This window comes from Cherax quadricarinatus, chromosome 7 (genome assembly GCF_038502225.1).
Source record: "Cherax quadricarinatus isolate ZL_2023a chromosome 7, ASM3850222v1, whole genome shotgun sequence".
Classification (NCBI taxonomy): Eukaryota; Metazoa; Arthropoda; class Malacostraca; order Decapoda; family Parastacidae; genus Cherax; species Cherax quadricarinatus.
In genome coordinates this window covers 49,934,309-49,954,889 of record NC_091298.1, presented here as the reverse complement: position 1 = coordinate 49,954,889, position 20,581 = coordinate 49,934,309, and positions in this window count along the sequence as shown.

The window sequence follows — 20,581 nt, the reverse complement described above, 5'->3', positions numbered from 1 at the left end:
TGGTGCTGGTGTGGTGGGTGTTATGGTGCTGGTGTGGTGGGTGTTATGGTGATGGTGTGGTGGGTGTTATGGTGATGGTGTGGTGGGTGTTATGGTGCTGGTGTGGTGTTATGGTGCTGGTGTGGTGGGGGTTATGGTGCTGGTGTGGTGGGTGTTATGGTGCTGGTGTGGGTGTTATGGTGCTGGTGTGGGTGTAATGGTGCTGATGTGGTGTTGGTGTGGTGGGCGTTATGGTGCTGATGCGGTGTTATGGTGATGGTGTGGTGGATGTTATGGTGCTGGTGTGGTGGGGGTTATGGTGCTGGTGTGGTGGGTGTTATGGTGCTGGTGTGGTGGGTGTTATGGTGCTGGTGTGGTGAGTGTTATGGTGCTGGTGTGGTGGGTGTTATAGTGCTGGTGTGGTGGGTGTTATAGTGCTGGTGTGGTGGGTGTTATAGTGCTGGTGTGGTGTGTTATGGTGCTGGTGTGGTGGGTGTTATAGTGCTGGTGTGGTGTGTTATGGTGCTGGTGTGGTGGGTGTTATGGTGCTGGTGTGGTGGGTGTTATGGTGCTGGTGTGGTGAGTGTTATGGTGCTAGTGTGGTGAGTGTTATGGCGCTGGTGTGGTGAGTGTTATGGTGCGAGTGTGGTGGGTGTTATGATGCTAGTGTGGTGGGTGTTATGGTGCTGGTGTGGTGTTATGGTGCTGGTGTGGTGTTATGGTGCTGGTGTGGTGAGTGTTATGGTGCTGGTGTGGTGAGTGTTATGGTGCTGGTGTGGTGAGTGTTATGGTGCTGGTGTGATGGGTGTTATGCTGCTGGTGTGGTGGGTGTTATAGTGCTGGTGTGGTGGGTGTTATGGTGCTGGTGTGGTGGGTGTTATGGTGCTGGTGTGGGTATTATGGTGCTGGTGTGGTGAGTGTTATGGTGATGTGGTGGGTGTTATGGTGCTGGTGTGGTGGGTGTTATGGTGCTGGTGTGGTGGGTGTTATAGTGCTGGCGTGAGTGTTATGGTGCTGGTGTGGTGAGTGTTATGGTGATGTGGTGGGTGTTATGGTGCTGGTGTGGTGAGTGTTATGGTGGTGTGGTGGGTGTTATGGTGCTGGTGTGGTGGGTGTTATGGTGCTGGTGTGGTGGGTGTTATGGTGCTGGTGTGGTGGGTGTTATGGTGCTGGTGTGGTGGGTGTTATGGTGCTGGTGTGGTGGGTGTTATGGTGCTGGTGTGGTGGGTGTTATGGTACTGGTGTGGTGGGTGTTATGGTGCTGGTGTGGTGGGTGTTATGGTGCTGGTGTGGTGGGTGTTATGGTGCTGGTGTGGTGGGTGTTATGGTGCTGGTGTGGTGGGTGTTATGGTGCTGGTGTGGTGGGTGTTATGGTGCTGGTGTGGTGGGTGTTATGGTGCTGGTGTGGGTGTTATGGTGCTGGTGTGGGTGTTATGGTGCTGGTGTGGTGTTATGGTGCTGGTGTGGTGGGTGTTATGGTGCTGGTGTGGTGGGTGTTATGGTGCTGGTGTGGGTGTTATGGTGCTGGTGTGGGTGTTATGGTGCTGGTGTGGGTGTTATGGTGCTGGTGTGGTGTTATGGTGCTGGTGTGGTGGGTGTTATGGTGCTGGTGTGGTGGGTGTTATGGTGCTGGTGTGGTGGGTGTTATGGTGCTGGTGTGGTGGGTGTTATGGTGCTGGTGTGGGTGTTATGGTGCTGGTGTGGTGGGTGTTATGTGCTGGGGTGTTATGGTGCTGGTGTGGTGGGTGTTATGGTGCTGGTGTGGTGGGTGTTATGGTGCTGGTGTGGGTGTTATGGTGCTGGTGTGGTGGGTGTTATGGTGCTGGTGTGGGTGTTATGGTGCTGGTGTGGTGGGTGTTATGGTGCTGGTGTGGTGGGTGTTATGGTGCTGGTGTGGGTGTTATGGTGCTGGTGTGGTGGGTGTTATGGTGCTGGTGTGGTGGGTGTTATGGTGCTGGTGTGGTGGGTGTTATGGTGCTGGTGTGGTGGGTGTTATGGTGCTGGTGTGGTGGGTGTTATGGTGCTGGTGTGGTGGGTGTTATGGTGCTAGTGTGGTGGGTGTTATGGTGCTGGTGTGGTGGATGTTAAGGTGGTATGGTGGGTGTTATGGTGCTGGTGTGGTGAGTGTTATGGTGCTAGTGTGGTGGGTGTTATGGTGCTGGTGTGGTGAGTGTAATGGTGATGTGGTGGGTGTTATGGTGCTGGTGTGGTGAGTGTAATGGTGATGTGGTGGGTGTTATGGTGCTGGTGTGGTGAGTGTAATGGTGATGTGGTGGGTGTTATGGTGCTGGTGTGGTGAGTGTTATGGTGCTGGTGTGGTGGGTGTTATGGTGCTGGTGTGGTGGGTGTTATGGTGCTGGTGTGGTGGGTGTTATGGTGCTGGTGTGGTGGGTGTTATGGTGCTGTGGGTGTGGGTGTTATGGTGCTGGTGGTGTGGTGGGTGTTATGGTGCTGGTGTGGTGGATGTTAAGGTGGTATGGTGGGTGTTATGGTGCTGGTGTTATGGTGTGGTGGGTGTTATGGTGCTGTTATGGTGTGTGGGTGTTATGGTGCTGGTGTGGTGTTATGGTGCTGGTGTGGGTGTTATGGTGCTGGTGTGGGTGTTATGGTGCTGGTGGGTGTTATGGTGCTGGTGTGGTGGGTGTTATGGTGCTGTGTGGTGGGTGTTATGGTGCTGGTGTGGTGGGTGTTATGGTGCTGGTGTGGTGGGTGTTATGGTGCTGGTGTGGTGGGTGTTATGGTGCTGGTGTGGTGGGTGTTATGGTGCTGGTGTGGTGGGTGTTATGGTGCTGGTGTGGTGGGTGTTATGGTGCTGGTGTGGTGGGTGTTATGGTGCTGGTGTGGTGGGTGTTATGGTGCTGGTGTGGGTGTTATGGTGCTGGTGTGGTGGGTGTTATGGTGCTGGTGTGGGTGTTATGGTGCTGGTGTGGGTGTTATGGTGCTGGTGTGGTGGGTGTTATGGTGCTAGTGTGGTGGGTGTTATGATGCTAGTGTGGTGGGTGTTATGGTGCTGGTGTGGGTGTTATGGTGCTGTGTGTGGGTGTTATGGTGCTGGTGTGGGTGTTATGGTGCTGGTGTGGTGGTTGTTATGGTGCTTGTGTGGTGGGTGTTATGGTGCTGGTGTGGGTGTTATGGTGCTGGTGTGGGTGTTATGGTGCTGGTGTGGTGAGTGTTATGGTGCTAGTGTGGTGGGTGTTATGATGCTAGTGTGGTGGGTGTTATGGTGCTGGTGTGGTGTTATGGTGCTGGTGTGGTGTTATGGTGCTGGTGTGGTGTTATGGTGCTGGTGTGGTGGGTGTTATGGTGCTGGTGTGGGTGTTATGGTGCTGGTGTGGTGGGTGTTATGGTGCTGGTGTGGGTGTTATGGTGCTGGTGTGGTGGGTGTTATGGTGCTGGTGTGGGTGTTATGGTGCTGGTGTGGGTGTTATGGTGCTGGTGTGGGTGTTATGGTGCTGGTGTGGTGGGTGTTATGGTGTGTGTGGGTGTTATGGTGCTGGTGTGGTGTGTGTTATGGTGCTGGGGTGGGTGTTATGGTGCTGGTGTGGGTGTTATGGTGCTGGTGTGGGTGTTATGGTGCTGGTGTGGTGGTGTTATGGTGCTGGTGTGGTGGGTGTTATGGTGCTGGTGTTATGGTGCTGGTGTGGGTGTTATGGTGCTGGTGTGGGTGTTATGGTGCTGGTGTGGGTGTTATGGTGCTGTGCTGTGTGGGTGGGTGTTATGGTGCTGGTGTGGTGGGTGTTATGGTGCTGGTGTGGGTGTTATGGTGCTGGTGTGGTGGGTGTTATGGTGCTGGTGTGGGTGTTATGGTGCTTGTGTGGTGTTATGGTGCTGGTGTGGTGTTATGGTGCTGGTGTGGTGGGTGTTATGGTGCTGGTGTGGTGGGTGTTATGGTGCTGGTGTGGTGGGTGTTATGGTGCTGGTGTGGTGGGTGTTATGGTGCTGGTGTGGTGGGTGTTATGGTGCTGGTGTGGTGGGTGTTATGGTGCTGGTGTGGTGGGTGTTATGGTGCTGGTGTGGTGGGTGTTATGGTGCTGGTGTGGGTGTTATGGTGCTGGTGTGGTGTTATGGTGCTGGTGCGGGTGTTATGGTGCTGGTGTGGGTGTTATGGTGCTGGTGTGGGTGTTATGGTGCTGGTGTGGTGGGTGTTATGGTGCTGGTGCGGGTGTTATGGTGCTGGTGCGGGTGTTATGGTGCTGGTGTGGGTGTTATGGTGCTGGTGTGGGTGTTATGGTGCTGGTGTGGGTGTTATGGTGCTGGTGTGGTGGTTGTTATGGTGCTGGTGTGGGTGTTATGGTGCTGGTGTGGGTGTTATGGTGCTGGTGTGGGTGTTATGGTGCTGGTGTGGTGGTTGTTATGGTGCTGGTGTGGGTGTTATGGTGCTAGTGTGGTGGGTGTTATGGTGCTGGTGTGGTGGTTGTTATGGTGCTGGTGTGGGTGTTATGGTGCTGGTGTGGGTGTTATGGTGCTGGTGTGGGTGTTATGGTGCTGGTGTGGTGGTTGTTATGGTGCTGGTGTGGGTGTTATGGTGCTGGTGTGGTGGGTGTTATGGTGCTGGTGCGGGTGTTATGGTGCTGGTGTGGGTGTTATGGTGCTGGTGTGGTGGTTGTTATGGTGCTGGTGTGGTGGGTGTTATGGTGCTGGTGCGGGTGTTATGGTGCTGGTGTGGGTGTTATGGGGGAGTGGGGAGATCATGAACCTTGCATTTTGCACAGTGGAAGTGGAAGGTGGAGGCAACATAGTAATTAGTGGGAGGAGGTGTGGCAGGTTGAGTGAACTATGGAATGGGGAATGGGAGGAGGGAGGGGGAAAGGTGTCACCTGCCCCATTTATGCCTCACCAGGTACTGTTCCTAATTAACAGGTGAAGTCGAGATGACGTGAAGATTACCTGCTGTCTGTCACCTCTCCCTCTTTCTCTCCCCCTCCCCCCACTCTCTCTTCCTTCTCTCTCTCTTTCTCTCTCTGTTGGTGTGTGTGTGTACTCACCTATTTGTACTCAACTATTTGTGGTTGCAGCGGTCGAGTCTTAGCTCCTGGCCCCGCCTCTTCACTGGTTGCTACTGGGTCCTCTCTCTCCCTGCTCCATGAGCTTTGTCAAACCTCGTCTTAAAACTATGTATGGTACCCGGCGCCACTACGTCACTTTCTAGGCTATTCCACTGCCTGACAACTCTATGACTGAAGAAATACTTCCTAACATCCCTTTGACTCATATGAGTCTTCAACTTCCAATTGTGACCTCTTGTTTCTGTCTCCCCTCCCTGAAACATCCTGTCTTTGTCCACCTTGTCTGTGTGTGTGTGTGTGTGTGTGTGTGTGTGTGTGTGTGTGTGTGTGTGTGTGTGTGTGTGTGTGTGTGTGTGTACTCATCGATCTGTTTGTGGGGGTCGAGACTCAGCTCCTGGCCCCGCCTAACAGACAACCTTGATCGACATCACTAACTTCTGGCATCTTTGGTCTCATCGTATCTATTCTTGAAGCTGTGTATTGAGTTTGCCTCCACTCATACCTCGTCCAAGTCATTCCACTTGTCAACCATCCTGAGCCTAAAGAAATATTTCCTGAAATCCCTATAACTCATCTGTGTCTTCAACTTCTCACTGTGCCCTCTTGATCTCGGTCCTCTTAATTCAATTTACCTAGAGGGTATACCGGGGGACAACGCCCCCGGTCCATGACCAGGCCTCCCCTCCCAGTGGATAAGGGCCTGATCAAGCATGCTGCTACTGCTGGCCGCATGCAATCCAACGTACGAACCACAGCCCGGCTGGTCAGGTATGTCCGGTTCCCTCTTGAAGACAGCCAGAAGTCTACTGGTAATTCCCCTTATGGGAGGCTGTTGAACAGTCTTGGACCCCTGACACTATGTTATCTCTTAGTGTACTCACAGCATCTGTCCTCATGAATTATTCTTAAGATTTTATACTCGCTAATCATGTACCCCCTTGTCCTCTCCACCAAGGTCGTCAATTTCAGTTCTTTCCTCAAGCACGTCCCGCAGTCCCTTAAATCAACCAAGCTGACAGCTTGGTTGATTAGAGGGGCCTATAACTGCCTTGTGAATGGCTGCCTGGTTGAAACATCAACCAATCGGGGGTGAGAGGTTGACTCCAGACAAACTGACGTCTCAAAATGCCTAGTCTGAAGTCAAGTTCTGACCTTGCTACGGCAAAGTCCACAAACTGGACTCTCTGGTACAAGTTACGAGGCTTCAGCAGTGAGCAACCTCACTAGCTCACTCACTATCAGTAATTTATATCATATCTGCTAACATTGTTGATCTATTGCACTCTGTACATGCTGTATTCTTGATATTGCAAATATTACTGTTGCTAATATTCTTGATGTTGCTAATATTCTTGATATTTTAAATATTGATAGTGCAAATATTCTTAATATTGAAAATATTCTTGATACTCCAAATATTCTGGATATTGCAAATACTGATAATGCAAATATTCTTGATATTGCAAATATTCTTCACAGTGCAAAATATTCTTTGTATTGCAAATATTCTTGATGTTGCAAATACTGATAATGCAAACATTTTGATACTCCAAATATTCTTGATATTGCAATTATTGACAATGCAAAATATTGATCTTGCAAGTATTCTTGATATTGCAAGTATTCTTGATGTTGCAAATACTAATAAAACAAATATTCTTGATAGTGCAAATATTCTCGATATTGTAAATATTCTTGCTCTTGCAGATATTCTTGGTAACTGGTACCTTCCTTGGCGAGTGACCTAACTCAAGGCCAGGTACCACATACCTGTCACTTGTACCTGTGTTCCCCTCCCAAGTGCTGTATAATCCCTACAGGTTTAGCGCTCCCCATGATAATAATAATAACGGAGCTTTTCGAGCCTCTGAAGGTGCCTGACCAGACAAAGATCACAGAGGCACAAAATGGGTCCAAGGGTTGCTTTCGTGATGTTTCTCATTCTCTTTCATACTGGGATAAATTTCTCTGTAGCTTGGTGCTGGGTTTCGCTCAAGGGAAGCTCTACTGTAAATAAAGCTTCCAATGAGCGAAACATCGCTATAATGCACACTTTAAAGTGGTTGGTGCGTCTTTAGACTGACTCTCGTCCTGGCAGCGTCGTCCACTTGTTTACCACCTTAACGATGCTTTCTCCTCCACAACCACTTTCTCCAACACTTCCACCTCCACTTTTCCTCTCCATCAACATCTCTCTGCCCTTCCACCACCACTATGTACACTGAGTGTACATAGTGCTAAATGTACGTGTATTTATGTCAAGACTGAGATAAACTTTATGTACCTAATTACTACTCAATATACATCATGCATCTATGTATTTGCTGCCTCGTAATGATAGAGATACCTTCATAAATGATATTTCTCGTGTATATGTGATGGTAATTACCAAGTGATAGTCACTGCAGCTGTGCTGGAAGGAAACCCTTGAAGGTGTCGTAGCTGATGAACCTTTAATGGAATACTGGACGATATGACAGTGAAACACCATCCTATGTGATGGAATACGACAGTGAAACACCATCCTGTGTGATGGAATATGACAGTGAAACACCATCCTGTGTGGTGGAATATGACAGTGAAACACCATCCTGTGTGATGGAATATGACAGTGAAACACCATCCTGTGTGATGGAATATGACAGTGAAACACCATCCCGTGTGATGGAATATGACAGTGAAACACCATCCTGTGTGATGGAATATGACAGTGAAACACCATCCTGTGTGGTGGAATATGACAGTGAAACACCATCCTGTGTGATGGAATATGACAGTGAAACACCATCCTGTGTGATGGAATATGACAGTGAAACACCATCCTGTGTGATGGAATATGACAGTGCAACACAGCTAGGTTTTGTTCCCACTGTGTAACTATCATACAGAATAGTGTCACAGAACACTGCTGATGTATCCAACTTCTGTATTAAAAACAAATTCCCCATTACCTCCCCTTCCACCTTCTCCCTTCCCCGCCACAACTCCCCAATCACCCACCTACTCCTCAACTTCCCTCATCATTCCCCCAATCATTTCCCTCTCCTCACTACAACTCCCCAATCACCCACCTACTCAACTCCCTTCATCATCTCCCCAATCATCTCCCCTCCCTACCACATCACGCTTGTGATTTGACGTAAGCCATCTTAATTAATCAATCCCTACCCTCTCCCCCCTTCCTATCCTCCCCTCTTTCCCGTCTCCCCTCCCGAGGGTACTTCCCCTCAGTTCTACACAGTAACACTGATTGCGCCGCTGCCCTCAATGATAGCTGACAGCCGTGAATGACAGGCTAGGCTGTAGGCTTACGACTGATTTTGTTGGTGGACAGGAATGGCAGGCTGGAGTCACAGTAACTAGGGGACAAAGGCCAATTAAGACTTAGGCCTATAACAGAGCTCCAGTGACTTCTATAAGAAAGCTGCAGTGAGTGAATATGTCAGTGTCAGACTGTCAGACAATGTCAAACTGTCGAACACAGTGTCAGACAAACTGTCAGTGTCAAACAGACGGTCAGTGTCAGATAGACTGTCAATGTTTGTTAGACTGTCAGACAGGTATAAACAGAAATATCGCACAAGACACTTGTGCAACACTTGGGCAACTGTGCTGCCGAAAAGTTCCGCCTACGTAGCAGGCTTCTTAAGTGGAATACAGAAGCGACTTGTATACCGGAGACAGTGGAAGTGGAAAGGTAAATATCAAGGAATCAATCCCTAAGCTCTCACAGAAGGCTAACCTACCGAAGATAGGCTGTCAGTCCTTCTATTAAGACCAATCACCACCTTCTATTAAGACCAATCACCACCTTCTATCAAGACCAATCACCACCTTCTATCAAGACCAATCAACACCTTTTATAAAGACCAATCACCACCTTCTATCAAGAACAATCACCACTTTCTATTAAGACCAATCACCACCTTCTATCAGGACCAATCACCATCTTCGATTAAGACCAATCACCACCTTCTATTAAGACAAATCACCACCTTCTATTAAGACCAATTGTCCCATGGGTCCAGTAGCATGGATTGGGTGAAGAATACTCACATAGGCAATAATGGAGTATAATTAAAACGGAATATATGGGAAGCGCCCAGCCTGACCTACCTCCCCGCTCCCTATCTTTAGACTGACTCATGAGATGGTTCGTAGGGGTGAGTGGGCTCAAAACATGCTAAGATCAGCTGTAACAGTAAATAACAAGGGATTCACACAGACGGTTGGTAGTGAGTCACTATTGACACTGGTAACTGGTTACTGATATGGTATGTTGTCCCGACATACAGCTAATACAAAGAAAGAAGTGTTTAACAGAAAAGGCAGATTTGGTGCACTCAAATCTAGACTGTTAAATCTCAGAATTTGGAGAGAACGTGAACACAAACAAAATTCTTGAATATTAATAAGTTGATACTGTAATTATTCATCTATACAGGTTATTTACATTTAACCCCAACTCTGCTAGGGTGATATTGACATACGCAGAATGGGTGTCATCTAACTCATGCCATGTTTAAGGCAAATCTGAATTAGTAGTTACAAATGATACATGTGGATTTTTCAATATCTGTCGTGTACGTGGGGAATAATGACATTCAGGCTGAACGTCTGACTGAGTATTAGAGGTAGAGGGCATAGGATCAGGAGGATTGTCAGAGTCTGTCACATTAGTCTGGGTTGGAACATCATTATCATCACATACTAACTTCATATGATCTAAATGCGATTCTTTATACAGACCAGTACTAATTTCTCTAACCTTATACTTATTGCCATTATGTTCAACTACTCGATAAGGACCAACAAACTTTTGATCAAGCTTAGGCATTGCAGACGTTTTGTTAAAGTTAGTCAGCATAACTATCGAACCTACTGTAATTTTGGACGACTTTGCTCGAGTGTTTGCGACTCTTGTAAATTCTGCTGCTGATTTATGAAGTGTTTTACGGATTCTTCTAAATACACTTTGAGTTAAGCTGGTACAAGTTGCTAAGAAATCATCAGAGTTGTAATTTGGTTTTGGGTTAAAATATAACTCATAAGGTAAACGTTTATCTACACAGTACAATGCATAATGTGGAGTGTCACCGATACAAACTTTGTAAGCAAAATTTATGGCACACTGAACACCAGGTATAACTTCGTCCCAAGTTTCACTGTTGGGATTGATAGTGGCTCTCAAGACATCAAGTACTTTCTTATTGGTTCATTCTGCTAACCCATTGCTGGCAGGATGATGAGGAACAATGGTGGATTTAGAGATCTTGTACAAGGTACACAAATTTTCAAGAATCTCATTACAGAATTCACCTCCATTATCTGTTACTAGGGACTTAGGGGTGGTATGCCTGCAGATAATGTGTTCTTTAAACACTTCAGCTACTGTCTCAGCAGTCTTATCTGCAATAGGAACTCACAATATCTGGTGAAATGGTCTACCATAACACACAGAGGTTTGTTGCCCAGGAGGGAGCATTGGAAATTAGTTAACAGATATAGTGCAACTCTTTCCCATGGTTCACTAGTAGTTGGATACACCTGGATTGGATTAGGACCAATAACATTTCCTTTATGTTGCATGCAGACACTACATTTCTTAACATACTCAGAAATATCAGTTGCCATACGAGGTCAAAAATATTTCAATCTGGCTTGCTTTACTAAATGATCCATATCAGGGTGCACAACACCTGGTACATCATGAACTAGCTGTAAGGCTACATTCGCTAGTGACTGTGGAATTACTAACTGGTATACCTGTCAGTTAGGAGTACCCAACTTGGCTGTTCGATACAGTAATTCTTGGTTCATGACAAAGTCACTGATGGGTGCTGGTGGCTTCACAGTCAGAATAAGATCTTCCTGGAGCAGGAATCGAATCACACCAGACCACGTGGGATCTGTTCGTTAAGCATTCTTTATGTCCTTGGCAGTAAATGGAGGGTCTGCAGTTACTGTACTAACATGTCGCGATAAAGCATCTGTGACTACATTTGACTTTCCAGGTAAGTGTTCAAAGGTAGAATTGAACTCTTGGATAGTCAAGGTCCATCTGGCTAACCTTCCAGTAGGTTGTTTGTTCTGGAATAAAGGTATCAGTGGAGCATGGTCTGTCAAGACATGAACAGAGTACTGAATGTCTCAGAAGTGCTTTAAAGACCATACTATTGATAAAGCTTCTTGCTCAGTTACTGTATAATTATGTTCAGCCTTCGTAAGGACTCGACTAGCAAATGCAACTGCGTTGTACTTGCCATCAGTCTTCTGAGCTAGTACGGCACCTATGCCAACTGAACTGGCATCAGTTGTCAGATAGAAGGGTTTAGAAAAATCTGGAAATTTCAAAATTGGAGCAGATGTTAGCTCTTCTTTTAGAGTTTGGAATGCTCTTTCTTGATGGAAGGTCCAAACGAAAGGAGCATCTTTCTTAAGCAACTCAGAGGAGCTGCTATGGAAGAAAAATTGGCAATGAAAGATCTATAAAAACCTGCTAAGCCCACAAAGGATCTTACGGCATCAGCAGTTTTGGGAGATGGAAAATTTAGTACTGCAGTTACTTTACTTTGGTCAGTCGTAACCCCTCTAGGAGTGACTACATGACCAAGAAACTTGATTTCTGATCTCAAAAATTGACATTTAGACAGTTTGATCTTTAAATTGGCTTCTTCGAGCTTACCAAGTACTTCATCAAGTCTTTTCAAGTGTGTATCCACATCTTCAGACATGACGATTACGTCATCTAAGTACACCATAAGAGCATTACCTATGAGACCTCTAAAGATATTAGTCATGAGCCTTGAGAATTTGACAGGGGAGGATTGTAACCCAAAGGCCACACAGAAGAAGTGATAATGACCTGTAGGAGTGGAGAATGCGGTTAGCTCTTGGCTGTCCTCGTGAAGAGGGACTTACCAAAGCCCTTGTAACAAGTCTAGGGTTGAAAAGACTATCTCCGATGTTACGTAAAAGATCAAGTACAGGAAGTGGGAAGCGATCTACAATAGTTTTCGCATTTAACTTCCTAAAGTCAATCACTGGGCGCCAAGTACTATCCTTCTTAGGTCCTAGGATCAAGGGTGCATTCCTGGGTGAATAGCTAGGTGCAATAACTCCATCATCAAGCATTTGATTAATCAATTCTTCTGCGACAGCAACTTGTGAATGAGGCATTCTGTACGCAGGTATATAGATAGGTCTAGTGCCAGGTTCAAGTGGATACGATAGGACAATAAGTTCATTATACCCATCTTCTCACCTGGTAAGACAATGGTTCAACAGAGTCAACAAGTGCTTGACTTTGTCTGGGAAGTCAGTGGGAGCTAAGTCTTTCTCCTCTACTGGTGGAATGGACTCCCAGATGAAGTCAAGCGTTTGTTGACTCTGTTGAACAAACGTTGTAAAGCCATTGCCTTACCAGGTGAGAAGATGGGTATAGCAAACCTATTGTCCCATTCTATCCCACTTGAACCTGGTACTAGACCTATCTATATACCTGCGTACAGAATGCCTCATTCACAAGTTGCTGTTGCAGAAGAATTGATCAATCAATGCTTGATGATGGAGTTATTGCACACAGTAATTCACCCTGGAATACACCCTTGATCCTAGTACCTAAGAAGGATGGTACTTGGTGCCCAGTGATTAACTTTAGGAAGTTAAATGCAAAAACTATTCCAGATTGCTTCCCACTTCCTGTACATTTACGTAACATCAGAGATAAAGTCTTTTCGACCCTGGACTTGTTACAAGGGTTTTGGCAAGTCCCTCTTTCACGAGGACAGCCAAGAGCTAATTGCATTCTCCACTCCTACAGGTCATTATCACTTCCTCCGTATAGCCTTTGAATTACGATCTTCCCCTATCACATTCTCAAGGCTCATGACTAATATCTTTAGAGGTCTCATAGGTAATGCACTTATGGTGTACTTAGATGACGTAATCGTCATGTCTGAAGACGTGGATATGCACTTGAAAAGACTTGATGTAGTACTTGGTAAGCTTGAAGAAGCCAATTTAAAGATCATACTGTCTAAATGTCAATTTTTCAGATCAGAAATCAAGTTTCTTGGTCACATAGTCACTCCTAGAGGGGTTACGACTGTCAGCGGCCCACTGGAAGGTTTTGCTTACATCAGTTTGGAGGCTTGCTGTCTCTCACTGGATGCCACTCTCATACAACACGACTCTAGTCATCATCAAGGGACGGGCGAGATGTCGGATGTTGACTGTGAGGTGTCATCTCAGCCTTATAAGCCTTCAGCTGTTCTATTATTTTACAGTTCCCTGATAACGTGAGAAATCATGAAAACACTTGGAAGTTCACTTGTTTTCACAGTCATTATTTTGCATATTGGGACATCACCTGTTTGCTGTGATCTTATTACCACAGCAAAAAGGATTTAGGAGTTCTGGTTAGCAGTAATCTGAAACCAAGACAACAGTGCATAAGTGTTCGCAATAAAGCTAACAGAATTCTTGGCTTCATATCCTTGGCATAAATAATAGAAGTCCTCAGGTTGTTCAACTCTATACATCCTTGGTTAGGCTTCATTTAGATTATGATGCACAGTTCTGGTCACCATATTACAGAATGGATATAAATGCACTGGAAAAAATACAGAGGAGGATGACAAAGTTGATCCCATGTATCAGAAATCTTCCCTATGAGGATAGACTGAGGGCCCTGAATCTGCACTCTCTAGAAAGACGTAGAATTAGGGATGATATGATTGAGGTGTATAAATGGAAAACAGGAATAAATAAAGGGGATGTAAACAGCGTGCTGAAAATATCCAGTCAAGACAAGACTCACAGCAATGGTTTTAAGTTGGAAAAGTTCAGATTCAGGAAGGATATAGAAAGCACTGGTTTGGTAATACAGTTGTGGATGAGTGGAAAAAACTCCCGAGTACCGTCATAGACGATAAGACGTTGCGTAGTTTTAAAAATAGGTTGGATAAATACATGAGTGGGTGTGGGTGGGTGTGAGTTTGACCTGACTAGCTTGGGCTACCAGGTCTGGTGCCGTGCTTCTTCCTTAAGTGGAAGTGACTTGACTAGATGGTCATTGTTCTAGGCCAGGAGGGGGGTGGCATGGACCTGCTTCACATGGGTCAGTAGGCATGCTGCAGTGTTCCTTCTTTCTTATGTTCTTATTGTATCATCTGCCCATTCTTCCAGTTACTCTCACGCACATTTTGTGCGCCTCCACTAGTGGGTCTCGCCCGCCGGCGACGCCGCCTTTAGCTGCTGCACTTCACTTACTGAAAGTTTTCGCTATGTAACGCAACTGGCAAATACCACGAGGGGAAGAGACGCGTTCAATAGCTAAACCCTCAGGGGGTGTTTCAGAGACTGTGGAACGGGAGGTGGCCAGGTTTGATGCGAGGCAAGGGAGTGTATAATAAATGCAGGGATTTGAGTGAGAGAGATAGAGAGAGAGAGAGGCACTAACGACCTACCAACATCGTGTACTTCCTGTCTCTCTCCTCTCTCTCTCTCTCTCTCTCTCTCTCTCTCTCTCTCTCTGCTATGGATCCCATCACACATTGGATTACTCCTTCATGATAAAGTTGATATGTTAGCCAAGAAGAGTACCCAGAAGGAGAATGTAGAATATAACTTTGGTATATCTGTGTCTAGCATTAGGAATAATATTAGGAGAGAAGTAAATAATGAAAATGATTGTTATAGGAATGCAGTTAGAAGCCTGAGTAGATCTATAACCCACTATGATAACATGAACGTAGATAAGTATGTTTATGGAGCAACTTGCAATGTGAACAGACTGACTGATGTTGTAGTGGCCAGGCTTAGGCTTGGTTACAAGTACTGACTGATGTTGTAGTGGCCAGGCTTAGGCTTAGTTACAAGTACTGACTGATGTTGTAGTGGCCAGGCTTAGGCTTGGTTACAAGTACTGACTGATGTTGTAGTGGCCAGGCTTAGGCTTGGTTACAAGTACTGACTGATGTTGTAGTGGCCAGGCTTAGGCTTGGTTACAAGTACTGACTGATGTTGTAGTGGCCAGGCTTAGGCTTGGTTACAAGTACTGACTGATGTTGTAGTGGCCAGGCTTAGGCTTGGTTACAAGTACTGACTGATGTTGTAGTGGCCAGACTTGGTTACAAGTACTTCTGGCAGTTTGGGAGACACACAGATGATCAAACTAAATGCAAATTATGTGGTCAGGTATATGGTCACTGTCTTGAACACTGTGTGTTTAATTGTCCACTTATTGAGGAATATAGAGATAGTATAATAACCTATGTGACATGTCAAGATATCTTATTAATGAAAATAAGATACCAGATATACTAAGCAAATTTCCTAAATTTGCTTGTAACAGATAAGTGAACTGTAGATATAAATCCAAATGTACACCTGTTAACTTTTTTGGGGCCTAGTTCCTAGGCCTTTTGTCTATCCATATGTTCTTGCACTACCGTCCACAGGATGGATATGGGGTGCTCAATAAACTAGCCACTCCGGTGGCAAAAATCTAAAAAAAAATCTAATCTCTCTCTCCCCCTCCCCTCACCTGCTGCGTCTCGGGTAACAGGTGGCCAATCAGTGGCGGGCTGTCACCTACACCTGACACCACCTGGCACTACCTGTCCAGAGGGGAACCACCCAATTTGACCCCCTCACTCCCTCGTTACCTCAACCACGGTGCCACGTTCCTCCAACAAAAATCACCACTTTCGCAGTGTGCTGCTGCAGTCTTCTGTATATAGTGACCTGTGTCGTGCTTATAACCAGCCTGGTCAACCAAGCTGTTGGTGCTAGCGGCTTGCAGGCTCACATATCCATCATCGCGAGGTGATGGATACAGTGATAAGACAAGTAGGATCGAAACGTCGTCGTAAGTTTTGGTCTCATATGTGCTGGTTACCTGTGGAATAATTCTGTCTGCTGGTAATAGGGTGAAGAGTCTTGGACCTCTGAAATTGACACAGCCTTGTTGATCAGGTCTTCAACCAGGAAACCCCCCCCTTCTCCCCGGAGGGGAGAGGAGGGGAAGGGGAGAGAGGGAGGGGAGGGGAGGGGAGGGGGGGCTTGGAGCTTTATCATATTTGGAGCTTAATCGAATAACGTTCGGTTCTGTGTAAAGCTTAAGTCATGTAGGGCCGTTGCCTCTTCACCCAGGCCGTTAACTGTTAACCAGGCCACGTTAACATAAATTAACAACAGGGTAAAGTTAAGTGCTGGCCAGACTAACAAGTGATAAGGAGTCAAGGTTAAACCATTCTCTGCTACACTCTCCTCTCGTTAACCTGCTTAACGACTCCACGAACTTGTAATTAATGACAAACAAATCACAGCAGTGACTGGAGCCCATGGATGAATACCAATGGCAGGTGGTCCTGAGGTTAGCACACTGGCCTGTGAGTTTCAGGAGTCTCCTGCCATGGGTTCTATCTCCACCGGTTCTGTGATTTACCTGCTCTGTGGCAGTAATGGGCTACTGGCCCATTACTGCAGTAGGGCTACTGGATCATTACTGCAGAAGGGCTACTGAGCCATTACTGCAGTAGGGCTACTGGATCATTACTGCAGTAGGGCTACTGAGCCATTACTGCAGTAGGGCTACTGAGCCATTACTGCAGTAGGGCTACTGAGCCATTACTGCAGTAGGGCTACTGAGCCATTACTGCAGTAGGGCTACTGAGCCATTACTGCAGTAGGGCTACTGAGCCATTACTGCAGTAGGGCTACTGAGCCATTACTGCAGTAGGGCTACTGGCCCATTACTGCAGTAGGGCTACTGAGCCATTACTGCAGTAGGGCTACTGAGCCATTACTGCAGTAGGGCTACTGGATCATTACTGCAGAAGGCCTACTGGCCCATTACTGCAGTAGGGCTACTGAGCCATTACTGCAGTAGGGCTACTGAGCCATTACTGCAGTAGGGCTACTGAGCCATTACTGCAGTAGGGCTACTGGCCCATTACTGCAGTAGGGCTACTGAGCCATTACTGCAGTAGGGCTACTGGCCCATTACTGCAGTAGGGCTACTGAGCCATTACTGCAGTAGGGCTACTGGCCCATTACTGCAGTAGGGCTACTAAGCCATTACTGCAGTAGGGCTACTGAGCCATTACTGCAGTAGGGCTACTGAGCCATTACTGCAGTAGGGCTACTGAGCCATTACTGCAGTAGGGCTACTGGCCCATTACTGCAGTAGGGCTACTGAGCCATTACTGCAGTAGGGCTACTGAGCCATTACTGCAGTAGGGCTACTGGCCCATTACTGCAGTAGGGCTGAGCCATTACTGCAGTAGGGCTACTGGCTCATTACTGCAGTAGGGCTACTGAGCCATTACTGCAGTAGGGCTACTGAGCCATTACTGCAGTAGGGCTACTGGCCCATTACTGCAGTAGGGCTACTAAGCCATTACTGCAGTAGGGCTACTGGCCCATTACTGCAGTAGGGCTACTGGCCCATTACTGCAGTAGGCCTATTGGTTATTTCTCACTCTATGACTGGAACCTGGCATTTGTCAACATTAAACTGGTAACTAGAACTTTCGAGGGGAAAGAACGCTTCGCCTGTGAGCAGACTTCTTCAGTCACTAAGATAAAATCCTGAAGCTTGAGACACTTATGCAACATATGGGAATCTTTATTAAGGAAACGTTTCGCCACACAGTGGCTTCATCAATCCAATACAAAGCAGAAATGGGTTAGGAGAGGAGGAGTTTGAGGTAATCAGTCCCTCAGCCTGGAATTGATGTGTTCAGTCCATCACTCTTATAGAAAGTGCAGCATATGGTGAGTCGAAGCAGGATAAGGCGGGATCACAGTGGAACCATCCACTAATCTAAGTAGGTCTTCGTGCAAAGGCTGGACAAGTATTGAAGAGTTTCTTGTATCAAGATCCCATGATGTTGTATCAAGATCCCATGATGTTGTATCAAGATCCCATGATGTTGTATCAAGATCCCATGATGTTGTATCAAGATTCCCATGTGTTGCATGTCTCAATCTTCAATTTGTCAGTTTTCAAAACCATTTATCACACAAAATCCTGCTTAAGGGTGAAACATCTCGTTTTTCCTCTCTACAAATGTGTCTTTTTCACCACTCGGCTTTGTGCCATTTGTCTTCAGATTTTCCTAAGGTTGTCGCGTTCAATCTAAAATCTACATTTAGTTCATAAGTGCCGTGGTTTTCTTTTTCTTCCCTAGGGTTTACAACTTTATATTTGTCCCCATTAAACTGCATCAGTCACTGTCATTCTGTAGCTCTTGTCTCCTCAAGATATTATCTCACAACCTATTTTAACATCAGAAAACTTATCTTGCTATTTCCTCACCTACCGTATTTTCCGGGATATAAGGCGCACGACATTAGTAACATAACAGTACATCAGTAATAGCATTCAAGGGTTAGTTATCCTCTTACTTCACGCTAGAGTGTAACCCAAAGCCTACCCTCGACCCTGACCTTAAGTATATAAAGGCGCAGGCTAATTTTTCCAAGACTTTCTGAGGGGAAAAATGGCGCGCCTTATATGCAGGAAAATACGGTATATCGTTTACGAAGATTGTGAACAAGGGTACCAACATTGACCCCTGTAGCACGCCACTCGTAACAGGTCACCATTAGAATTTCTCCCCATTTATGCAAACACTTCATTGTCTATTACACATGCCTCGACCCATGAGATAATTTACCCTCCTATACCATGTGTTGCTGCTTTCTTCACCGGTCTCCTGAGTTGGACTCTATCAAAGGCCTTATTGAGGTTCATATATACAATTATCTTGGTCTACCGCCTAAAATAACTTAGTGGAAAAAGCTAGCAAATTTGTAAGGCAAGAATGCCCCCATTGTAAGACAATGCTGAAACTATAATCAAGTTGTGTCTTTGAAAGTGATTTCAGAATGTATCTGTAATTACTGATTCCATCATCTTTCCTACAACTGAAGTTGTTGGTGTTTAATCTGAAGCGAAAGACTTATCTTCTGTCTTATAAATGAGTACCACATTTGCCACTTTCCACTTATCTAACACGAAACCCTTCTGCAGTAATCTGTTGAGACTACTGAAGGTTAAGCAGAACTTCTGAAAACATCAGAACCAGGTGATCTGGTATTAATCTGAGGACCTTGACAAGGTCACTGTCATCCTGCACAATTTATTCGCCCTGACTTGTGTTATGATTTCTGGGACTGCATTTGTTTATTCTCTTGAGTAAGAAAACATAGGAGATGAGGGTCAGGAATGGTACACACGTCTGTCACTCTCAGAGAGATTTATCTTTGATACGTTTCGAGAGTTTTTCTACTCCCGGAGGGCGGCAATGGGCCAGGTTCGTCTGGAGCTTGCCTGATCAACCAGGTCGTTGCTGTTGGTGAGTTATATACCGGAGGATGTGCAGAATAAACCTAGCGAAAAGCAAGGGAACCACAGATACAATAAGACAACGCTGTCAATATGCGTGGACCAAGACTCATCATATCACCAGCTAATATCGAGAATAATGCCAGAAGCAATGAATATACTGGATCACTACCTGCTGAGAGTGCCAGATCAACCAGGTTGTGGTGGTTGTACCTGGAAAATACTAGGACTGCTTCCAGATCTTTACACTGTGCTCTCTACGAGAGCAAGCAGCTTGACAGACGGTGCAGAATTACTCGGTAAGTGTGAAGGGACCAAGACTCTTCAACGTTCCTAACCTTCGTAGAGGGAATTATTATTTACTCCAGCTGTCTTTGAGAACATGACTTCCTCAGCACAGTTCCTGATCAGCCAAGCTGTTGTTCACCCTCTCGAGTCCTCGAAAGGGTAAATCGTAGGCTCCCCTCTTCCTTCACCAGCACCTCCTCTCTTCCTTCACCAGCACCTCCTCTCTTCCTTCACCAGCACCTCCCCTCACCCTTCACTACCCAACAGCACGTGACTTAGGGGGTAAAGGGGCGCTAACAAAGGGTGTGAACCTCAAATGACCCATGACGTCATGTTAGACCCCTAACGACCATTAAGGGATTACCATGACCAATAATCCCCACTTCCCCAACCAGTGGGGAGGGGGAATAGGGGGAGTAGCTGGATGGGGGAGGATGAGAGTGTAAGGCGTGGTGGGGAGAATACCACTAAGGATAACTATGAGAAATGGGTGGAGGAAAGAAGAAGAGGATAGAAGTGAAGTAGAGAGGAGAGGTAATGACAGACAGACGATACAGTGTTATGTATCACACAAGACAATATTGATGATGGTACAGACAGACGATACAGTGTTATGTACCACACAAGACAATATTGATAATGGTACAGACAGACGATACAGTGTTATGTATCATACAAGACAATATTGATAATGGTACAGACAGACGATACAGTGTTATGTATCATACAAGACAATATTGATAATGGTACAGACAGACGATACAGTGTTATGTATCATACAAGACAATATTGATGATGGTACAGACAGACGATACAGTGTTATGTATCACACAAGACAATATTGATGATGGTACAGACAGACGATACAGTGTTATGTATCATACAAGACAATATTGATGATGGTACAGACAGACGATACAGTGTTATGTATCACACAAGACAATATTGA